General features: G+C 40.0%; 1 pseudogene; it reads left to right on the forward strand.

Moving 5' to 3' along the window:
- LOC142631933 (putative disease resistance protein RGA3) overlaps positions 1-22439 on the forward strand; it is a 38352-nt pseudogene that overhangs the window by 10070 nt on the left and 5843 nt on the right.

Consider the following 22439-nt stretch of genomic DNA (forward strand, 5'->3'; position numbering starts at 1 on the left):
TGGCAGCTAGGGGTGTCTACCCATGATTCGAAATCAATTAGAATTGACTCACTCGCGACTAATCAAAGAGCTCTGGCGGTTAATGGTTGGTAGTGGGTTACGAATCATAGAAACCAATTCCGGTGGTTGATTGGTGGGTTCTCTCCTCTAAAACCCGCTTCAACCAACCTGGCCATGAAACTTTCCAAAATCCAACGATCCAAGCTTTCTCCAGCGAGTTTTGGGTCAAAATACTTTAGATTCAACAAGATTTATGCTGGATTTGGGGAAATCTCACCGAATCTAGTGAGATCTCAGCCTGATTTGGTGGAAATCTCACTAGATCTAGAGAGATCTCACCAGATCTGGTGAGATCTCCATCAAATCTGGTGAGATTTCGCCTTAAATGCATTGTTTTGGCCGAATTTCTCCACCGTGGACGATTTCGACCGAACCGGCCACTTTTCGACGCAAAACTCGACTGCTCCGATCTGGCTCCCTCGCCGGTCGGCGGAGGCGGAGGCTCTGAACTTCCTCCACTCGATTCTGTCGAGTCAGTCGTGGGTTAGGTACAAACTTGACCAGGACTAGCCTGTGGACACCCCTGTGGCAGCTTCAAGAATGTTTTTTGGGGTAGTTGACAAATATTGAAATTACAAGATCGTTATATAGCTGACGAACCTTTAATCCACAGGCTCGTCCATGTAGGTGATGAGCATACAGTCCATAAGGTCATCATATGAAAAGATGACCATACGGCATTAATGGCGCAACCATTAATATTTTTGTAACCGACGAGCTCCAATGGACAGAAAGACCAATCATGAGCTGGTTAAACCTCCATTTAAGCTCAAGCAAACATTACTCAAACAACCGAAAGAGCCATTATGAGGCCAAGGATGGTTACACTAATAATGAGGCTCCTAACAGTTATATCAAGGCTATAAATAAGCCACCAAACACCAGAAACAAGGTATACAATTCAATTACATAGAATTACATTCTTATATTTTGAGAGATATTGAGAATTCTACTAACTTAATCATTAGAGAACCATTGGCTAATGCCACTTCGATGTCTTTTTCTCTCATCTTTGTAGGGAATGTGAACTTGTCATAAGTTCTGATAGGTAAAAAATGTGTTGATCCCTTTGGCAAATTAATTAATTAACTATCTAAGTTAATTAATTAAGTCAATTTCACATGCAATAGCATGGTAGAACGAACAAATCACCAATTAAACTAAATGTAGCGAAAATTAAATTTGACACAAGTGATTTGTTTACGAATGGGAAAAACCACCAAGGCAAAACCCCACTGGGTGAATTTAAGGTCACCACTCCCAAGAATTCACTATTATTAGTCACAAGCGGTTACAAGTAAAAGGAATCCTAGTACCTAATATCAACCTACAATTGAACCCTTACCTTAATACCCAATTGGACTTGTATTGTAACAGCAATCTCTTCGTTCAATGCATGAATCCTAGTACGTGACTAACCAATGATGCACGGATCCCAGTACATGACTAACATACCAACTTGAGGAAGATGTTGGCTGCAAAGTTTTTCAATTCATCAATAGTGAAGATTAGGATGCTCCTTGGACACAAAATCTTTGGCGTAAAGACGCAGTAGCTTCTACAGTGAATATGATGAACTAGAGCAATTTTTGTTTCCATTCACAATATGCGTGTATAATCACTTTGCATCACTTATGATAGCTCTTAAAATAATCCTTATATATGTTTAAGGTTGTGAGAAAAGAAACCCTACACAAATACTCAAGGATATGCGTGTAATCAAATTTGAAATTTCTGATTTTGTAATTCTCGACAGATACAGCTTGTGTCGAGCTTTAACATTAAATATCGATAGAAGTCTTTTTGTATACAACAATTTTTTTTTAAAACATTTTTGTTAACAATACACGTACTAATGTAAAAACAATCTTTCTCCCAAAAAAAAAAAAAGTAAAAACATTAAATTGAAATGAATAAAAGGATATAAAATACGTTAAAATTGCTACATTATTACTTATCTTCTTCAATCCTACTACCACTTCACTTTCTATTGGCATCCGTTGGCGCTGCAAAAACTAATACAGTAAGTGCACTCTAACATGTCCTTCATTCCATTGATTTTATATTTCTTGGATAAATTAATAGTTTATTAACACAACAATTCAAATAAGATGAAAAAATTAATGAATTTGATGTCTAACAATATCGAGAAGATAGACAGAATATGGAGCAATAACGTTTAAAGCATGATCATCTAGGATTAATCCATTAGATCCAATTCTCTAGCTAGCCTGTGAAACAACCAAAAGAGCAACCTTTTATTTTTTATTTTATTATACATGCTCAAATCTAGTCATTACAACATGAAGGAATGAAGAATAGTAGCAATTGTTGAGCTTCTTGAGAACTGATGCGGAGACTAGGCAATTACAATAACTATGTACTATCATATCTATCATATCATCCAGTGAATATAATATTTAATAAATTGTTTTAATTTTTTGAGTTAGTTTTATTATCCAAAATTGAATCCCATGGAGTTTACGCTCAATACCTTCATAGAGATAAGGCTTTAAATAACTTGGTTATTTATGAATAAGTCAAACTCAGTTAAAAAAGAACCCATTTATTTCTGTGATTGATTATGTAGAAAAAATGAAGGTATTGAGTGTAAACACCATACATACTTACATAGGAAAGTTGTAGCTATAACTTCAACTTTGTTTATAAAAAATACTTTAACATGATAATAGCTTGGTGAACTTAAATTTAGTTTTAAGGGGGCAGTAGAGAGAGAGAGAGAGAGAAGGGGCCCTCTCATCCTGTGACTAGTTGCTTCTTCGTTTCTAATTTATGTAATTTTTAATTATTATTATTATTTTTTTCCATTTTTTGATTTAGATATGAATATATTGTTCCTCTTTTCATTGTTGGGTTCAGATCTTCCTTTCACATCCATTATTGCTGGTAATCTACTGATCAAGGACTGGTTCTTTTCCTCTTTCTCTTATTATTCCCAACGTTGATTGCATCTACCTATCTGCAAAGCTATTTTCGTAAGTTCTCTTTGCCTCTTTGACATGTCTCTGTGCTATTGATTTTTTTATTATTTTTTTTTTTGCATTTATCAGGTTCAAACCACAGCCAAAACAGAAAAATTAAAAAGTGAAATTAACAACCCAAATTTTAGAAGTTTCAAAACAAGGACAATACAAATGAACACTCATTTGAAGGAATCTTTTCTGAGTCACACAACCCAATCTATAGCTTGGTCGGTGAAAGTCAAGAGAGGAGTGAAGTAAACACTCAAAAAGAAGCAAATGTACATTTGCAAAAAGTGTATAATATTTACTGTGGGGAATAAAAGAATCTAAACAAGTATTTGGGCCTTGAGCTTTATTGATGGGCGCTAGTTCGTTTTTGACTAAAAACCTCTAAGGCTGCAAGTCGGCTCAAAGGTCGAGGGTCCGAGGATTCGTCCGAGGACGAATCCCTCCTCGGACAAACCTGCGATGACCTTGGGATTTGCCAAAAAGATCAAGGCAGAGTTCTGGAAAAATTGTTGGTTAAGAGGGGGATTCAAGTACCCTCTAGACGCAACGGTGTAAGAGAAATATCTCAGAAAAAGGCTGCTACCTCCATATAAAAAATCATGCACCTACCTCCCTAGCCACATTAATGGGGAAGTGACCCCTGAACAATAAAATACCACCTTCCTGCTATTATTTAAGGACTTTAGGAAGGTGGTGGAATAGGGGGGATAAGATTTGTGTGACACGTGGACGAAGAAGGAAGAAGAAGTATTTAAGAAGAGAAGAGAGTAAAGAAAAAGGGGGGGTTTAGCTAAAAAGAAATTATTAGAACTGTAACCTTTGGAAGAGAAAAGAGAAAATAATACATAGATCGTTCTCGGCTTATGTCCGAGGAGGTTCTTTTGTCACGTTTGTTTATTATTTGCAAATATTGTAACACTTTAACCAGTTTGTCAAGCTTCCAACGCCCTTAAACTAGATTTCAAATCTACACTTTACAAATTTTATTGTTTAAGGCTCATTGGGCCTGAGCCCACGTTGGTCTTTGGGTCCACGCGATTGTGCACTTACAATTGGCGCCGTCTGTGGGAAATCTAGTGTTAGAGGAGTTGGAACACCATGGCAGGCTTAGGCTCACACCATGCAGAATCTCAGGGATCGCAACCGGAGGATCTTTTCGAGCGTCTTGAGCGCCGGAGGGATCGAGAGGGCAGCGTTCACACCGAATATCCTAGAGCAAGTCATACTCACGGTGGAGGCAGTACTACCCATGAAGATGGTGCCAAGACCATGCAGAAGGAGATTAATCACCTTAAGAGGAAGCTACACCACGTCAGACGGAGGCGTTCGCCATCCTCATCTAATCCTTCTTTAGGGGAATCCCGGGGAAGTAGTTACAGTTCAAGGTCATGGTCGCCCCCCAGCAAAACATCCTCTTGTGAACAGGATGACCCACCAGGTCGTAGGCACAAGAAGCTCCCCTCCAGGGGCTTGGGGAACGATGCTATGAGCCGGGCATTGCACCAACTCTCCAAATCACCATTCTCACGTAGGATTGAGAATGGAAGACTCCCCAGAAGGTTCACCCAGCCTACCTTCACCATTTATAACGGCCGGACTGATCCGGTGGAACATGTGAGCCACTTTAACCAGAGAATGGCGGTGCATTCTCACAATGAGACCCTGATGTGCAAAGTCTTCCCTTCTAGCTTGGGACCTGTTGCTATGAGGTGGTTCAACGGCCTTAAATCGGGGTCTGTAGGTTCGTTCGGGGAACTTACAAGAGCATTCGCGTCACGGTTTATCACATGCAGCAGAGTTCCTTGACCATTGGACTCACTGTTGTCTATGGCTATGAAGGAGAGAGAGACGTTGAAAGCATACTCCGACAGGTATTGGGAGATGTTCAACGAGATAGATGGTGATTTTGACGAGGTGGCGATCAATACCTTTAAAGTAGGCCTTCCTACTGATCATGACTTGAGGAAGTTCTTGACCAAAAAACCTGTACGGAGTGTACGTCGCCTCATGGACCGTATCGACGAATACAAAAGGGTTGAGGAAGACCAACAACAGGGAAAGGGTAAGGCGAAGGTTATCCCGCATGATAGAAAGGATTTCAGGTCGGACAGATATCACAACAAGAAGCCGAGAAGAGATTACTCCGGGCAAACTAGCTCGACAGCACCACAGACTGTTAATACTGTATTTCGAGAATCGGTGCACTAGTTACTGGAGAAGGTCCGTAAGGAACCCTACTTCAGGTGGCCCAGCAAGATGACGGGGGATCCTGCCAGAAGGAATCAGAATCTCTTTTGTCAGTACCATCAAGACGTGGGTCATACTACCGAGAACTGTCGGACCCTCTGGAATCACTTGGAGCAGCTTATCGGCGAAGGAAAATTAAAGCAGCACCTATACCAACCTAACGGGCAGGGCAGTCAGTCCAGCTCGAATAATCAAAAAAATAATTCATCTCGGCTGTCCTTGGGAACCATCAACGTTATTTTTGCTGCACCTGGCAGGACTGGTTCATGTCCCACTAGGGTGATGGCAGTTTCGCACTCCCATGCCGAGGAGGTGGGCTCCAAGCTGAAGAGGTTGAAGGTGAATGTGCCTGTCTTGGGATTTTCAGAGAAGGATAAGGTTAGGACCATCCAACCCCATGACGACGCCTTGGTGGTCACTCTGAGGATAGGGAATTACGATGTAAAAAAGGTGATCATTGATCAAGGTAGCGGCGCCAACATCATGTATCCTGATTTATTCAAGGGGCTAAGGTTGAAACTAGAGGATCTTGTTCCTTATGACTCGGCACTCATAAGCTTTGAAGGTAAAGCTGTCATACCAAAAGGACAGATTCGTTTGCCCGTGCAATCTGGCTCGAAAACGGTTGAGGCGGATTTTATTGTCGTTGACGCATATTCTCCATACACAACCATCCTTGCCAAGCCGTGGCTGCACGCTTTGGGCGTTGCCTCCTCCACCTTGCATGTTAAGGTCAAGTTCCCTTTGGGAGAATACATCAAGGAAATTCTTGGCAGCCAGTCGGTAGCCAGGCAATGCATATTCGCTATAGTGGTGCATCAGGTTGAAATAGTGTCTTCGACCTCGACCGTGAAAGACCTATAGCAATTAACAAATCTGGATGCGCCCGATGTGGTGACAGCAAAGGAAGCCTCATGTGAAGATTTGGAGAAGTTTTTGATAGCGGATGATCTTGAAACGTTCTTTCAAGTTGGCATACGTTTGCCACACCAGGAGAAGATGGATTTGTTGGAGTTTCTGAAAGACAACATTGATGTTTTTGCGTGGGATCCCTATGAGGCTCCGGGGGTAGACCCAAGCTTCATTTGTCATCATTTAAACGTCAACCCTGCCGTTGTTCCTAGAAGGTAGCCACCTCGGCATTCTTCCAAGGAACACTCCGAGGCTGTCAAAGAAGAGGTGCTCAAGCTCAAGAGGGCTGGGGCTATTAAGGAAGTTTTCTACTCGGAGTGGTTGGCACACACGATGGTGGTCAAAAAGAAAAATGAAAAATGGTGAGTATGTGTGGACTTCACAGATTTAAACAAAGCCTGCCCAAAGGACTCGTTTTTGATGCCGCGCATCGACCAGCTGGTGGATGCCACGGTCGGACATCCTCGGATGAGTTTTCTGGATGCCTTCCAGGGTTATCACCAAATTCCACTGGCGGTAGAGGATCAGGAGAAAACTGCCTTTATTACTCTAACAGGGAATTATCACTATAAAGTGATGCCGTTCGGATTGAAGAATGCTGGGGCTACTTACCATAGGATGATGACCAGAATATTTGAATTGCAGCTTGGAAAGACCATTGAGATATACGTGGATGACATGGTGGTTAAGAGTAAGACGATATCTGCACACATGAAAGATTTAGACGACACTTTTCAAGTACTTAGAAAGTACAAGTTGCGTCTTAATGCCTCGAAGTGTTCTTTCGGGGTGGGTTCTGGGAAGTTCCTAGGATATATGGTTACTCATAGAGGAATAGAGGTGAATCCGGCACAGGTCAGAGCTATTCAAACCTTATAGCCACCTCAGAATCCAAAGGAAGTTCAGAAATTGACTGGAATGATCGCTGCTCTCAGCAGGTTCATCTCTCGGTCAGCTGACAGATGCAGGCCTTTCTTCCAACTGTTGAATAAGTGGAGGGGGTTCAAATGGTCCGAGGAGTGCGTCATAGCCTTCCAACAACTTAAGGAATATCTTTCTCGGCCACCCATTATGTTCCGGCCTGAAGTAGATGAAGTCCTGTTTGCATATCTGGTAGTGGCCGTCCATGCGGTCAGCCTGGTACTCATAAGGGACGACGGTGGGGTGCAAAGACCGGTCTACTACGTCAGTAAATCCTTGAATGAAGCCGAGGTGCGCTACCTACTTTTGGAGAAAGCACTTTTAGCCTTAGTTCATGCCACACGGAAGCTTCCTCACTATTTCCAGTCCCACACCGTCGTGGTTCTGACTCAACTGCCTCTCAAGTCAGTGTTGCATAGTGCGGACTACTCTGGAAGGGTGGCTAAGTGGGGAACTATTTTGGGAACTTTCGATATTAAATACATTCCACGCACCTCGGTAAAGGGCCAGGTTCTTGCAAATTTGACGGCGGAGTTCGCGAAACCATTGTTGGAAGAAATTGTGATGGAATCACACATGGATGAAAAATCAGTTGGCATGATCACAGACATAGGACCTCCAACTTGGAAAGTGTTCGTTGATGGGGAAGCTAACCACAGAGGGTCTGGTATCGGACTTGTCCTGGTATCCCCTGAGGGAATCGTCTTCGAAAAATCTCTCAGGTTGGCGTTCTCGGCTACTAATAACGAGACTGAGTACGAAGCAGTCTTGGTCGGAATGAACATAGTGTAAAGGATGGGCAGAAAGGGAGTACATATGCTTTCAGATTCTCAGTTAGTGGTTGGCCAGGTGATGGGGACCATGGAGGCTAGGGACCCAAGAATGCAAGAGTACTTGGCCCGGGTCAAGCGTCTACAATCTAAATTCGATTCCTTCATCCTGTCTCACGTTTCAAGAAGTGGAAATACACATATGCTTTGATGTGCTACCTTGGCGACATCCTCGGCTCAGGGTTTGCCTAGGCTTATTCTTGTTGAAGATTTGTTAGAGCCAGCTCTTGCCATTATTGGTGCGCCCCGTATCCATTTAATAAGGCTTGGGCCTAGTTGGATCGACCCTGTGATATCTTTTCTCAAAAACGACATTCTTCCCGAGGACAAGTCTGAAGCAGATAAGATCCGACGAAAGGCACCGCGTTTCTGGTTGTCAGAGGACCAGAAGCTGTATAAACGATCATTCTCTGGACCATACCTATTATGCGTCCACCCCGAGTCAACAGAGGCACTTTTGGAAGAACTGCATGAGGGAATTTGTGGAAGCCGTACTGGGGGAAGATCACTAGCTCATAGGGCTCTGACTCAGGGATATTGGTGGCCCAACATGCAAAGGGAAGCTCAGAATTATGTAAGAAAGTGTGACCAATGCCAGAGGTTCGCTCCTAATATTCATCAGCCTGGGGGAGTTCTCAATCCTCTCTCCAGTCCTTGGCCCTTCGCCCAATGGGGATTGGACATAGTAGGGCCATTCCCGAGGGCTGTAGGAAACAAAATGTGGCTACTCGTCGAAACCGACTACTTCACCAAGGGGGTCGAGGCGGAGCCCTTAGCAAATATCAGGGATGTCGATTCCAAGAGGTTCATTTGGAAGAGCATCATCACTAGGTTTGGGGTACCACACACACTCATTTCAGACAATGACGTTCAATTTGATAGTAGAGCTTTTAGGAAATATTGTGGTGACATGGGCATCATATATAGATACTCCACTCTAGCTTATCCTCAAGGAAATGGGCAAGCTGAGGCTGTTAACAAGGTCATAGTCAGTGGACTCAAGAAAAGGCTGGACGATGCGAAGGGCAGATGGGTAGAAGAACTACCACATGTTTTATGGACATATCGAACTACGCCGTGAAGATCCACTGGGGAGAAATGCCATTCTCTATGACTTATGGAGCTGAGGCAGTGATATCTTTAGAATTTGGTTTCCCCACACTAAGGATGAGTTCTTTTAGCCCGAAAAATAACAACGGCCTCCTAGAGAAGAGCCTGGATGTAGTTAAGGAACGGTGAGAGGCAGCTATCGTCCAAATAGCTTACTATCAGCAGAAGCTTAAACGAGGGTATGATGCCCATGTGAAGCTGAGGCCCCTCGCGCCTGGGGATCTGGTGTTGAGGAAAGTCGTGGGCACTGCCAAAAACCCAGCTTGGGGTAAGCTAGGACCAAACTGGGAAGGACCATATCGGATCGCTTCTGTAGCAAGCATAGGGTCATATCGATTAGTTGATCTTGATGAAAAAGTTGTACAACGCCCATGGAATGTAAACAACCTTCGAAGGTATTATTATTAATAAAAAGTACTTTTATCGTTCGTAGTTTAAATTATGAATGTATATGGGTTGGTAAATTATAACTCTCTAAGTATCAAACAGAAACTTGGTAATGCATAGTCCTCGGACCACATACCTTGTGAAAATTGATATATTACTAAATATCAAACAGAAATTTGGTAATGCATGGTCTTCGGACCATATACCTTGTGGAAATTGATATATTACTAAGTGTCAAACAGAAACTTGGTAATGCATGATCCTCGGACCACATACCTTGTGGAAATTGATATCTTATCATTTGTTAAATAGAACCTTAGTTATGCCGGGTCCACAGACCTTCTACTTTGGGGAAATTAACATCTTAAGTTACTATTACTAAATATCAAACAGAAACTTGGTAATGTATGGTCCTCAGACCACATACTTTGTGGAAATTGATATATTACTAAATATCAAATAGAAACTTGGTAATGCATGGTCCTCAGACCACATACCTTGTGGAAATTGATATATTACTAAGTGTCAAACAGAAACTTGGTAATGCATAGTCCTCGGACCACATACCTTGTGGAAATTGATATCTTATCATTTGTTAAACAGAACCTTAGTTATGCCGGGTCTACAGACCTTCTACTTTGGGGAAATTAACATCTTAAATTACTATTACTAAATGTCAAACAGAAATTTGGTTAAGTATGGTCCTCGGACCACATACCTTGTGGAAATTGATATCTTATCATTTGTCAAACAGAACCATGTTTAAATAGAATCTTAAGTTATACATCTTTAAGTATCAAGCAGAAATTTGGTAAGGTAGGGTCCTCGGACCCCACACTTTACTAAAATTAGCGTTTTAGGTTACAAATTCTAAGTATCACATGGGTTTGCAAAGTGAGGCACTACTTACCATCTAAACCAAGTTTGTTTTTGTCAGGTTTTTGAACACTTTACTTTACAGATGTTTACAAAAGTTAAGTTAGCCTGTTAGGCGTTCGTTATTGCTTCATGCTTTCTACATTCCTAAAATTTAATTTGCGAGGAACAAGGCAAGTATGTGTACTGTTGTTTAAAGTTGTAATTGTTCAACTACTAAGAGTGGATTTAGCTGTTCCATTCATTCTTTCGCTGTGTGCTAATGAGAACTCTTATGGTAAACACAAAGATAAAATAAATACAAGTCAAATGAAAATCAAACGAAACTATCTTTCATTAATTGTTTTGACATACATTACATGGAAAATCTTAATTACAAAGAAAAAGAAGCCCTAGGCTCGGCCCTAAGCTTTTGGAGGGGGGTCTTGCTGGGAAGTGCTAGTAGCTTTAGTGTTTTTTAACTCCAACTCAAAGAAAGACAGAACTTGTTTTCCTTTGTTTGCTGTAGTTGTTGGAGGGACAATAGGCTCCACACTTTGGCTTAAGTCCTTCTCGGCACCTTCACACCCTTCCTTCTCTTTATTAGAACCTGAAGGTTCTGTAGGATCCGGAATGGGCTCTGGGATCACAGGAGGGAGAGCAGAAGGAGCTGTCTCAGGGGCAGGAGAGATAGCAGGAGCCTCTTCTATCTCTTGTATGTCAAGGGGAAGCCAAACGTTCTCGGGCTTCCTCAGCTCGGAAGCTGAAGGAACCCGTACTATGTTTAGGGCTTCGCCCCAGACTTGCTGAAAGTATTCTCGGCACAAGGCCGCGAACGCCTCTGTCAGCTGGTCTTCTGTCGCCGCCACCCCTTCCTTGTAGCTAGCCTTCTTCGCAGCCTCTAATGAATCCTTGAAGGTGCGAGCTTCCTTCTTCATCTGCGTAAGCTCTTTTTCCAAGTCAGAGCGTTCCTTCTAAGCTTTGGAGAGCTCATCATCCTTTTGATGAAGAAGTTTGCGCTGCCCCTCCACTTGAGTCCTCATCGTTCTCAGGCTGGCCTTGGCGCCGTCTCTTTCTCTTTTTAGGTTGGCTAGTTGAGAAGAGAGCTTCTCATTTTCAGAGAGGGTCTGGCCTAGGGACTTCTTAGTCTCCATCTGGATCTCCTGCTCCATTCCAGCCGTCTTCCGAGAATCCTCCACGAACTTCTCGGCATCAAAGACCTCTTGAACGGCCTATGATAAAGTATCAGAGGGTTAAACACAGGAAAACATTTACTAATAGATAGATATCATGAAGAACGAAATGTACATAAGGAGTGAAACTTACCAGGGCTAAGTCCCTTTTCAAAGAAAGGAACAGCTGAGGCTGGCTCATTTTCTCCAAGGCTTCCATATCCTTGGGCAGCAGAAGAGGACGTTCCAACACATCGACCAGGTGGAGGGCGTGGCCTTGTTGGAACGCCCTGCTATTGGACTGGCAGGAGATTGGTGCGCCGTCCACTCTTAACTCGGGAGACTAAGTAGCCGGTGCTTGGCGCACTTCGACCAGGGGTCCCTAATCTCCCCGCTTTCAACTGAACGAGCACGTCCCTTGCCTTTGTCCGGTTTCTGCTGCTGAGCTTGCTGTGGCTGCTGTTTTTGTTTTTTTAGCTTTTCGCCACCAGCCTCCTCGGCCTCCCCCTTTCTTTTCTTCTTGGGCTCCTCGACGAGAGGCTTAGGATCGGCTGGGGGAGGGGGTGGTGGCAAGGACAGGGGAACTTGAGACCCCCCCGCTCCTTTCTTGGCGACTCGCTCGTCTCTCTTGTTCAGAAGGCCTTTGAGCACGTCCATCTCTTCCTCCTCGGAACTGTCGTCAGGACGTGCAACTATTAACCCTGCAATTCCGGAGGCCTCGGCGGGCTCGTCCTCCTCGTTAGAAAGTACAACAAACTGGTTTCCCCAGGGTCTTTCGACGTCCTCGAGCTGACACTGGTCTATCTCCTCGTTCAACGAGTGCGACGAGGACACTTGCTCCTCCGGGGCAGCGGTTGTCTGAGAGTGCGCCGAGAGGGGGATCGCCGCGATGGGTCGCGTGTATAGGATGGTGTTAAGTTCATCAGGGATGTCGTGGTCGTCAAGAAAGTGCGGCCTTGCTACATTTATTCTCCGGCATCGTCTATCCCCCGCGATAATTGCGTTCTCTATCTCTTGGAAGTCCGAGGATAGGAGGTCGTATCCAAGTATCAAATGAGCCGCCCTTACTTGTAGGTCTTCACTTACAAAGACTTCTGAACAGAGAACGCGGTTTAGGTCGGCAACGTTGCAGTGGCTCAATCGCGGGCGTACGTGCTGTTTATCTGCTAGAAAGGATATCAAAGAAGCCAAGTATGGTCAAATCTGTAATACGTATGAGAAATCGGAATTAACGGTGTGCAAAAGGAAATAAACATTTAAATATTTTGAGATTGAAGTACGGGGTAGGGAAATTAGCTCCTAAGGAGTCACACATGGATCTCCCCATACGATTGGGCAGTGAGGGCCGTCGTGCTAGTTGCCTGAGGCGATGAGGTAGTCGTCCTTCATGCCTTTATTAGACTTGGGCAAACAAGAAATTAACCTAACTACACTAGACCAGGATTTAATGTAATAACCTACGCTCTTAAGTTTGTGGCATTCATACATAAAGGCAACATCATGCCAAGTAAGGTTCAAGCCCATCTGCTCATTTAGAGCGTCGACACTTCCTAAGACCTTAAATACATTGGGTGCGCATTGGTCTGGGCACAACCTGTGGTTGCGAAGGTATTCCCTAGTTACACTTCTCATAGGGAGGGTCATCCCACCTTCTATGAAGGCAATCATAGGGATGATAATCTCTCCCGTCTTCCTAGAACCACCTACAGCTTCTGTCGGACAATATTTCAAACCTATGTCACTGGGAATCTGGTATTTGGCCCTAAAGCCTTCCATCCCAGCGGCGGTATCAACTAAGCACTTAAATTTACCTATCTAGGAGAAAGGAAAGGGCAAGTTTCAAGAGGAAAGGGGTTAAGAAGGGAGTCGAGGATAGAATCCGAGGAGAAAGTAGTAGAGAAAGTAAGAACTTACGAGTTTGTAGTTAAGCGAGTTTCCACGGGTTTCTGGAGAAGAAAAGTGATGACTGATGCTCTGATGTGATTGAATTCTAAAGAAATGAATGAAGGCGCAGATTTCTAAGCGTTATGACGTGCGGGGGGCGGCCTCGAAATTGGATTCGTCTAGCCCAAATTTTCAGGAGGCGACAAGGACTGTTAGATATTCATCTCACCGTTGAATGTGGGGAACAGGGTGTAACTTGCGGTCATAAATGCACACGTTCTGGAATTCGAAGTGCCAAACGGCATTTTCTAGGAACGAAACGATCTCCACACGCGTGGTGATATACGAAACGTGTGGAGGGAGCTCTGGTCGAATCAAAACTCTATTTTTCTCCTCAGATGGGGAAAAATAAAGTTTTGAGGGGCTATTATGGGGAATAAAAGAACTTAAGCAAGTATTTGGGCCTTGGGCTTTATTGATGGACGCTAGTTCATTTTTGACTAAAAGCCTCTAGGGCTGCAGGTCGGCTCACAAGTCGAGGGTCCGAGGATTCGTCCTCGGACAAATCCCTCCTCGGACAAACCTGCGATGACCCTAGGATTCGCCAAAAAGATCAAGACAGAGTTCTGGAAAAACTGTTGGTTAAGAGGGGGATTCAAGTACCCTCTAAACGCAACGGTGTGAGAGAAATATCTCAGAAAAGGCTGCTACCTCCACATAAAAGATCCTGCACCTACCTCCCTGGCCGCATTAATGGAGAAGTGACCCCTAAACAGTAAAATACCACCTTCCTGCTATTATTTAAGGACTTTAGGAAGGTGGTGGAAGGGGGGGGATAAGATTTGTGTAACACGTGGACGAAGGAGGAAGAAGAAGTATTTAAGAAGAGAAGAGAGTAAAGAAAAAGGGGGGGTGGTTTAGCTAAAAAGAAATTATTAGAACTGTAACTTTTGGAAGAGAAAAGAGAAAATAATACATAGATCGTTCTCGGCTTACGTCCGAGGAGGTTCTTTTGTCACGTTTGTTTATTATTTGCAAATATTGTAACACTTTAGCCAGTTTGTCAAGCTTCCAACACCCCTAAACTAGATTTCAAATCCACACTTTACAAATTTTATTGTTTAAAGCTCATTGGGCCTGAGCCCTCGTTGGTCTTTGGGTCCAGGCGCGATTGTGCACTTACATTTATCATATTTTGTAAATGTGTAAACATTTACCACTTTTTGTGTGTCTACAATATAAATTTTCATTGTACCGTAATACCATACAATGTAAAAGAAGAAAATTTTAGTGAAGTTTCACACGTTACTCGTTAGCCATTATAGAGAGAGAGAATGAAAGAAATTAAAAGACATGGATCGACCAGTGGAAACTTCCGTTTCACATTAATAATTCTACGGAAAACACTGGTTAAGTCAAATACATATATGTAATGTAATTTTACAGCTGTTATTTACTTAATTTAAAGAGTCAAACCAGTCAAGCCATCAAATTTGAACGCAACTTATATATATATATATATATATATATATATAAGTTGCAATAATTGAACTGGGTTTACAAATTAGCAATAAGTTGCAATACTATTACTTCCTTTCTTTATCCTATTCTTCCGAATTCCCAAAGTTTACCTCTCCCTCCTCTTGGCGTCTATTGATTGCATCTATCTGTTTGCAAATAAATAGAGTAAGTGCACTATGACATTTCCTTCATGCTTTTTTTCTTTTTGGTAGCATGTCTTTCATGCTATTGGTTTAAAAAAGAAGAAGAAAAAATTAAATAATTTGATGTCTACCACTATCGAGAAGATAGAAAAAATATGGATCTTTAACGTTTAAAGCATGCTCCTATAGGATTACTATATCATATGATATCAATGACTGAATATAATATTCGATATATGTATTTATATTTTATATGATTTGAACAATCTCTCTCTCTCTCTCTCTCTCTCTCTCTCCATATATATATATATATATATATATTAGAGAAACAGAGAAATAAACTAATTATTTGATATTATTAAAGAAACAGAATAAAGTTATTTTTATTCTTTTCTACATCAATTTTTTTAATTTATATTTGTTTATAATATTGCATTCTTTATGTATTTATTATCAGGAAAAAAATATGGGAAGAAAGAGAGATCGATTTTGGGATTACGCTGAGGACCTAAAGGGTCATTTCAAATGTAACTATTGTAAACATGAATTCCCTGGAGGTGCATCAAGGATTAAATCACACTTGGCTGGAGTTAAAGGGCATGATATTCGTATATGTGATTTTGTGCCTGAAGATGTGCAAAAAGAAGCTTATGAAGCAACTCAAGGGACTAACAAAAAACTTAAAAATGCTTCAATCTCAAGTAGTGATAAGGGGAGTACAATCCCCTCAACTTCAATTTCAACGATTCCAAAGGAAAAAATTGTCACACAGGTCATTATCTAGTCCCAACTCTACAAATAGTTGTTTATTTGTAACAAAACCACACTTTTAGTTTAACACTTTGAAACTGCTAATGTCTCTTCTGCAGAGCGAGGAAGAACATATAGATGAAATTGTGCTCGATGATGTTGTGGGTAGACTAGTAACCAAAGCGTTTTCACTTGCCACAAAGGATATCATTTTTAAGTGGGGTTTTAAGGAGGAGCTGGAAAGTCTTTTTGACTCATTATACAAGATTAAAGTTGTGTTACATCAAAAGAGGCAAGTAAGTGATGAGTCTGTAAGGAAATGGTTAATGGAGCTTAGGGATGTAGCTTATGAAGTTAATAATGTGCTAGACGAGTTTGACTATGAGATCATTCGGCAAAAGGTACAAATTCAAAGCCAAATGATAGATGAGGTATGTTCCTTGTCGTTCTGCAATCACAATAACGTTAAGACCATCAAACAATGGTTGGATAAACTTGTGAATGATGTAGCTGGCTTTGGTCTTAGAACAGAGTTGTTGAAATCAATCATCAAGATTAGGTTGGACAAGAATGAGGATTCATTCCTCAATGATTCAGAAGTTATTGGAAGAGAATGTGAAGTTGTAAAGATAGTGAACGAACTTATTAGTTCAAGCAATCAACAAGGTATATCTGTTCTTCCAATCGTGGGTATGCCAGGTCTTGGAAAGACAACTTTAGCAAGGGTATTGTATAACCATGAAGAAATAAATAAACACTTTGATGTGCTAGCATGGGTACATGTCGGTGGAAATTTTGATGTTGAAGAAATCTCAATAAAGATTTATAAATCTCTCAAAATGGACTTGACTAATTTAGAAATGAAGAAATATTTTCTTGTACTTGATGATATTTGGATCGAAGGCCGTGATAAATGGGATATTTTAAGGAGACTCTTGGATGGGATTAATTCCAATTCTAGAATTAACATTATTGTGACAACGCGTAGCAAGGAAGTAGCAGAGATTTTGAGGACACTTCCTCCGCATCACTTAAAAGAATTATCACAAGCTGATTGTTGGTCTATATTAGAAAAAAGAGTATTTGCAAATAAAGGAAAATCACCAACTTTTGATTTGAAGGTCAGTGGAATGGAGATTGCTAAAAGATGTAGAGGGGTTCCATTGGTTGCAAGAATTTTAGGGGAAGCAATGCACGTTAAATGTGATGAAAATGAATGGTTAGCAATTCAAAATGATAAAATTTGGTATTTGTTGGATGATGATAATAGTGGTATCTTTCCAGCGCTAAAGTTATGCTTTGATAATCTTCCAATACCATCTTTGAAAAAATGTTTTGCATATTGTGCAATTTTTCCTAAAGATTATGACATTAAAAAGGATGAATTAATTCAATATTGGATGGCTGAAGGATTTCTTGAACTAGCTGAAGAAGCTAATATGGTGATGGAGGATATTGGTGATATGTATTTCAATATTTTGTTGGCCACTTCCTTTTTCCAAAATGCTAGAAAGGATTTCTATGGTAATATTATTAGTTGCAAAATGCATGATTTGGTGCACGATTTTGCACACTTAATTTCAAAATCTGAAACTTTGATTTTGTAGAGAGATCCAGTGGATAGTGTCAAAAATGTTCGACATTTATTTGCCCGACTTGATGGCAAAACAACACTAGGAAGTTCATTTAGTGGGGTTGATTTTACAAAATTGCGCACGTTAATTTCAGAAAATTTCAACTTTGACATCATGTTATTAAATTTTAAATGCTTACGTGTTTTAAAATTATTCGGGGATAGTATAGTGGAGTTGCCAAATTCAATTGAGCAATTAATACATTTGAGACTTCTTTACATCTCTCGAACTAGAATTAAGGAATTACCAAAATCCATCACCAAACTATACAATTTGCAAACTTTAAGAATTGAAGACGGTGTAAGAGAGCTTCCAGAAGACTTCAGCAATTTGATTAACTTAAGACATATTCATACTAATAAATTTATAGAAATCCCTAAAAATATGGGGCGGTTGACTTGCCTTCAAACATTGCAATTTTTTCATGTGGGTCCAGATGAAGGTTATCGAATTAAAGAATTGGGATGTATGAAGAATCTCAAAGGAGAAATAAACATATACAATCTAGAGAACGTGGAAGATAAGGAAGAAGCCAAAAGTGCAAAATTAAAAGAAAAAGAAATATTCAAGTTGGGATTAGACTGGAAATCTTCAAGGGTAGAGGACAGTTATGATAAAGATGTAAAGGTGTTGGAAGGCCTCCAGCCTCACCCAAATTTGAAAAGCTTAACAATCAATTCCTACCGAGGAAAGAAATTCCCATCATGGGTTGGTTTGTCTTCGCTATATCACAATTTGATTGAGATCAATTTGAGATATTGTATGAAATGTGAAGAAGTTCCCACTCTGGGGCAATTACCCTGTCTTAGGGTTCTTGAAATGGAAGGGATGGAGGAGGTAAGATGTATAGGAAGTGAGTTTTACAGTGATGGGAGTTACAGAAATACTACTACATTATTTCCGGCATTGAGAATACTCAAATTGGAGGGGATGGAAACCCTAGAAGAGTGGAAGGATGCAGAGGAGTTGACAACCACAGATGAGGTGTTGTCTGTGTTTCCTTGCCTTGAGGAGTTGAGTATTGGATGCTGTAATAAACTGAGATATTTGCCAGACTCACTGCGCACCTGCGTTTCCCTTCAGAAGTTGGTAGTATCTCATTGTCGTGAGCTGAGTTCATTGCCAGGTGTCCGGTCCCTTCAGAAGTTGGTAGTAGAGTATTTGTCCTAATCTGATGTCATTGCCAGGTGTCGGGTCCATAATAAGGCGTGCCATTGAAGACCCACCCAATGGGTTACAGTGTGTTATATATTCGGAGAATGGGGATCTTCGTCTGCCTTCTACTTCCTCCATTTACCCCTCCCTCCAAAAGCTAAAGCTAATCTACGCTGTGCCTCTCCTGCTGGACCAAATTCAATACTTCATTGCCCTTAAAATTCTATGGATAGAGGAATCTGATGAGATGGTAGCTTTGCCAGAGTGGTTTGGCAATCTTTCCTCTCTTCAAGAGTTGTATCTTTTAGATTGCTGGAAGCTGGTGCATCTGCCCACGGAGGAAGCCATGCGACGCCTCACCCAATTGAAAACGCTGATCATTTATGATTGCCCCGAATTTGAAGACAATGAGCGGATCAAGATTAGCCACGTTCCATGGGTTAAAATCAATGATTGGTAAGTCTACTCATACTTCCCTACTATTTCCTCTTCTTTTATTCTCTTATATTCGTAATGGGTGAGAGTATTCTTAATTGGACCCGATTAAGAAAATACTACAATTTGGGTTAATGGTACTTCAGATAAATAGTACAAATTAATCTCACTAACCCTTCTGCTTACACTTAATAAATCCTTTTTTTTTTTTTCAATTTATGAAATTATTTGCAATCATTTGAGAAAAGCTTTTAAAACAAGAGTTTAATTAGAAATTTTGTGATGGCTACTATTCAAATTGGCTTGCCGCTATTCAAATTTTTGTTGCTGTAAATTACCAAATTAATTAGAGGCATAGTCTATTTAACAATTTTTTGAGTGTTACCTATTTTTGTCTTGCTACTATCGAATATCTGTTTGCTAGCCTATTTTCTTTCTACAAATTTTTCAATACTGAATTTTTCTGGACATTGGGAAATTTGGAATATTGAATCAATCACTGTTAGAGCTGTCCACATACTCATTATTTCGATCAACATTTTGATATTGTAAGAGTTCATGGATCAATTCTTTTGCTTAGGGCTGTCTAAAACTTGATAGTAGATTTTGTTGATTTGCATAGGGTCGTAATTGCTCTGTTTATGTTGGTGAATTTATTGTGGACAATGGAGCTTAGTTGCATAAGAATGAGAAATTGGGTGGATGAAAGTCTTGCTGATTTTTCATTTCATATTTGGGTTGGGGGGTCAATTTTATTGGGGACATTGAAATTATGTGATCCCTAGTCCTACTAGTGCAAGTTAAATTTAACTTAAAATTTCAGGCAGCATTGAAGGTGTTGATGGTTCTAATTTATCTATATATGGTTTTTACCTTTTGAAGGGAACGACCACCACGTTGCTTAGATTTTGAAGGATTTTGAAGACGAAGACTAACTCAGGAAGATGGCAAGAAGTTTGCATCTGGAAAAATAATTAACTTGATGACAAGTAATGCCCAGGCACTTCAGGTTTTCTCTCTTACCATTTGCATTATGTGTACATAATTTACTTCATAATTGGTCATTTACAAAACCCAATTCAGTTCAATGCTGAGTAAGTCTATTCATACCACCCTATATCCTCTTCCATTCTCTTATATTTGTAATGGGTGGTAGTATTCCTAGTATGAAAACTTAATTGGATGCCATTGAAGAAATATATAAATGCTGCAATTTGGGTTAATAGATTTTGAAATTAATAGTAGAAATCAATCTCACAAACCACCGTGGCCACACTTGAAAAACTCTACTCTTCTTCTTTAATCTTTGAAATTTTCTGCAATCTTTTGCAAAAAGTCACTAAAAGCATAATATAATTAAATTTTTTGTGATTGCTGTCATTTGGCTTGGTTCTACTTAAATTTTTGTCTCTGCAAACTATCACAAACACTTAAAAAGTTGTTAAAAGTATAGTAATTTGTTTTTTCTGATTGTTATCAATTGTCTTGCTTCTTTTCAAATTTCTATTTACCAACCTATTTTCTTTCATCAAATTATTACCTTATTATTTTTCAAAATTGAAAATTTCTGTAAATTTGGAAATTTTAAATATTGGATTCATCACTATTAGAGCCTGAAGTCCACATGCTAATTCTTGGCCTATGTGTTTCTTGAAACCTTTACTTATTGTTGTCAAATAGCTACACCTGGATTCTTGAACTGATACTGTGATAGTTCATGGATCAGTTCTTGGCAATAGATTTTGATGATTTGGGCTGGGTAATAATTGCTATATTTATTAGGGCGAATTTATCGTTGGAAAATAGGGTTGAGTTGTATAAGATTGAGAAATTAAGTGGGTGAATGTCTTATTGATTTTTGTTTTCATGTTTGGATTGGGTGGTCAGTTTTACTGGGCCATGAAGTTATGTGATTCCGTGTTCTACTAGTGTAAGCAAAGTTTAACTCACTTTCTTATAAAGTTTTAGACAACACTGAAGGTGTTTTATTATTCTACTATATTTCTATTTATGTTCTTTTTACCTTTTGAAGGGACCTGCCAAAATTAGAGTTTTAAGGCAAACTCATGAAGCTCAGAAATGTTTGTCTGGGAAAAATAACCAACTTGATTAGAACTAATGCCAAGGTACTTGAATATGTTTTCTCTTTGACCATTTGGGATTTGGATATATAATTTAATTCAAACTGGTGTGTGTTCATATGTAACCAAACAACGTATAGATTAAGTCCAGTCAGATTGATGAATTGTAGTTTGACACCTTTTGATAAGAAAGTCATTGATATTTGGGTGGATGAAAGTCTTGCTGATTTTTCATTTCATATTTGGGTTGGGGGGTCAATTTTATTGGGGTGACATTGAAATGATGTGATCCCCAGTTCTACTAGTGCAAACAAATTTAACTTAAAATTTCAGACAACATTGAAGGTGTTGATGGTTCTAATATATCTATATATTGTTTTTGACTTTTGATGGTGGCCAGATTGCTCTAATTTCGAGACTAACTCAGGAAGTTGGCAAGAAGTTTGCGTCTAATTCACTTGATGACAACTGATGCCAAGGCACTTCAGGTTTTCTTTCTCTTTCCATTTGCATTATGTGTACATGATTTACTTTGTAATTGGTCATTTACAAAACCCAATTCAGTTCAATGCTCAGTAAGTCTACTCATACTACCCTATATCCTCTTCTATCCTCTTATATTCGTAATGGGTGAGAGTATTCCTGGTATGAATACTTAATTGGATGTCACTAATGAAATATATAAATGTTACAATTTGGTTTAATGGCTTTTGAAATAAATAGTAGAAATTAATATCACCAACCACCTTGGCAGCACTTGAAAAATTCTACTCTTCTTCTTCAATATTTGAACTCACCTGCAATCATTTGCGAAAAGTCACTAAAAGCATAATATAATTAAAAATTTTGTGATTTCTGCCATTTGGCTTGCTTTTACTTAAATTTTTGTCTCTGCAAATTATTACACACACTTAAAAAGTTGCTAAAAGTATAGTAATTAAATTTTTTTCTTATTGTTAGCAGTTGTCTTGCTTCTTTTCAAATTTCTGATTACTAGCCTATTTTCTTTCATCAAACTATTTTTTTTTTGATAAGTAATCAGAAAGCTTATATAGAAAAGAAAAAGAAAGACATACAAGAAGTTCATGATGATGAACAACAAGAGAATGAGAAAAACTACTAGGGAACAAAGCTAAGAGAGGACATAAACACTGAGAGAGAAGAACAATTAGTAAACCCCCAACACCGAGACCACTCTAATAGATTACGCTGGCATAAAAGCTTTAGCTCAAACAAGGTCTTCTCTTTGTCCTCAAAGGAACGGCGATTCCGCTCCAACCACACAGTCCACATTAAGCACCCTGGAATCAAATTCCATATGTCCGACTTATCCTTTCCATGCCACTGAT

The sequence above is a fragment of the Castanea sativa genome, chromosome 4 (genome assembly GCF_040712315.1).
Source record: "Castanea sativa cultivar Marrone di Chiusa Pesio chromosome 4, ASM4071231v1".
In the NCBI taxonomy this organism is placed as follows: domain Eukaryota; kingdom Viridiplantae; phylum Streptophyta; class Magnoliopsida; order Fagales; family Fagaceae; genus Castanea; species Castanea sativa.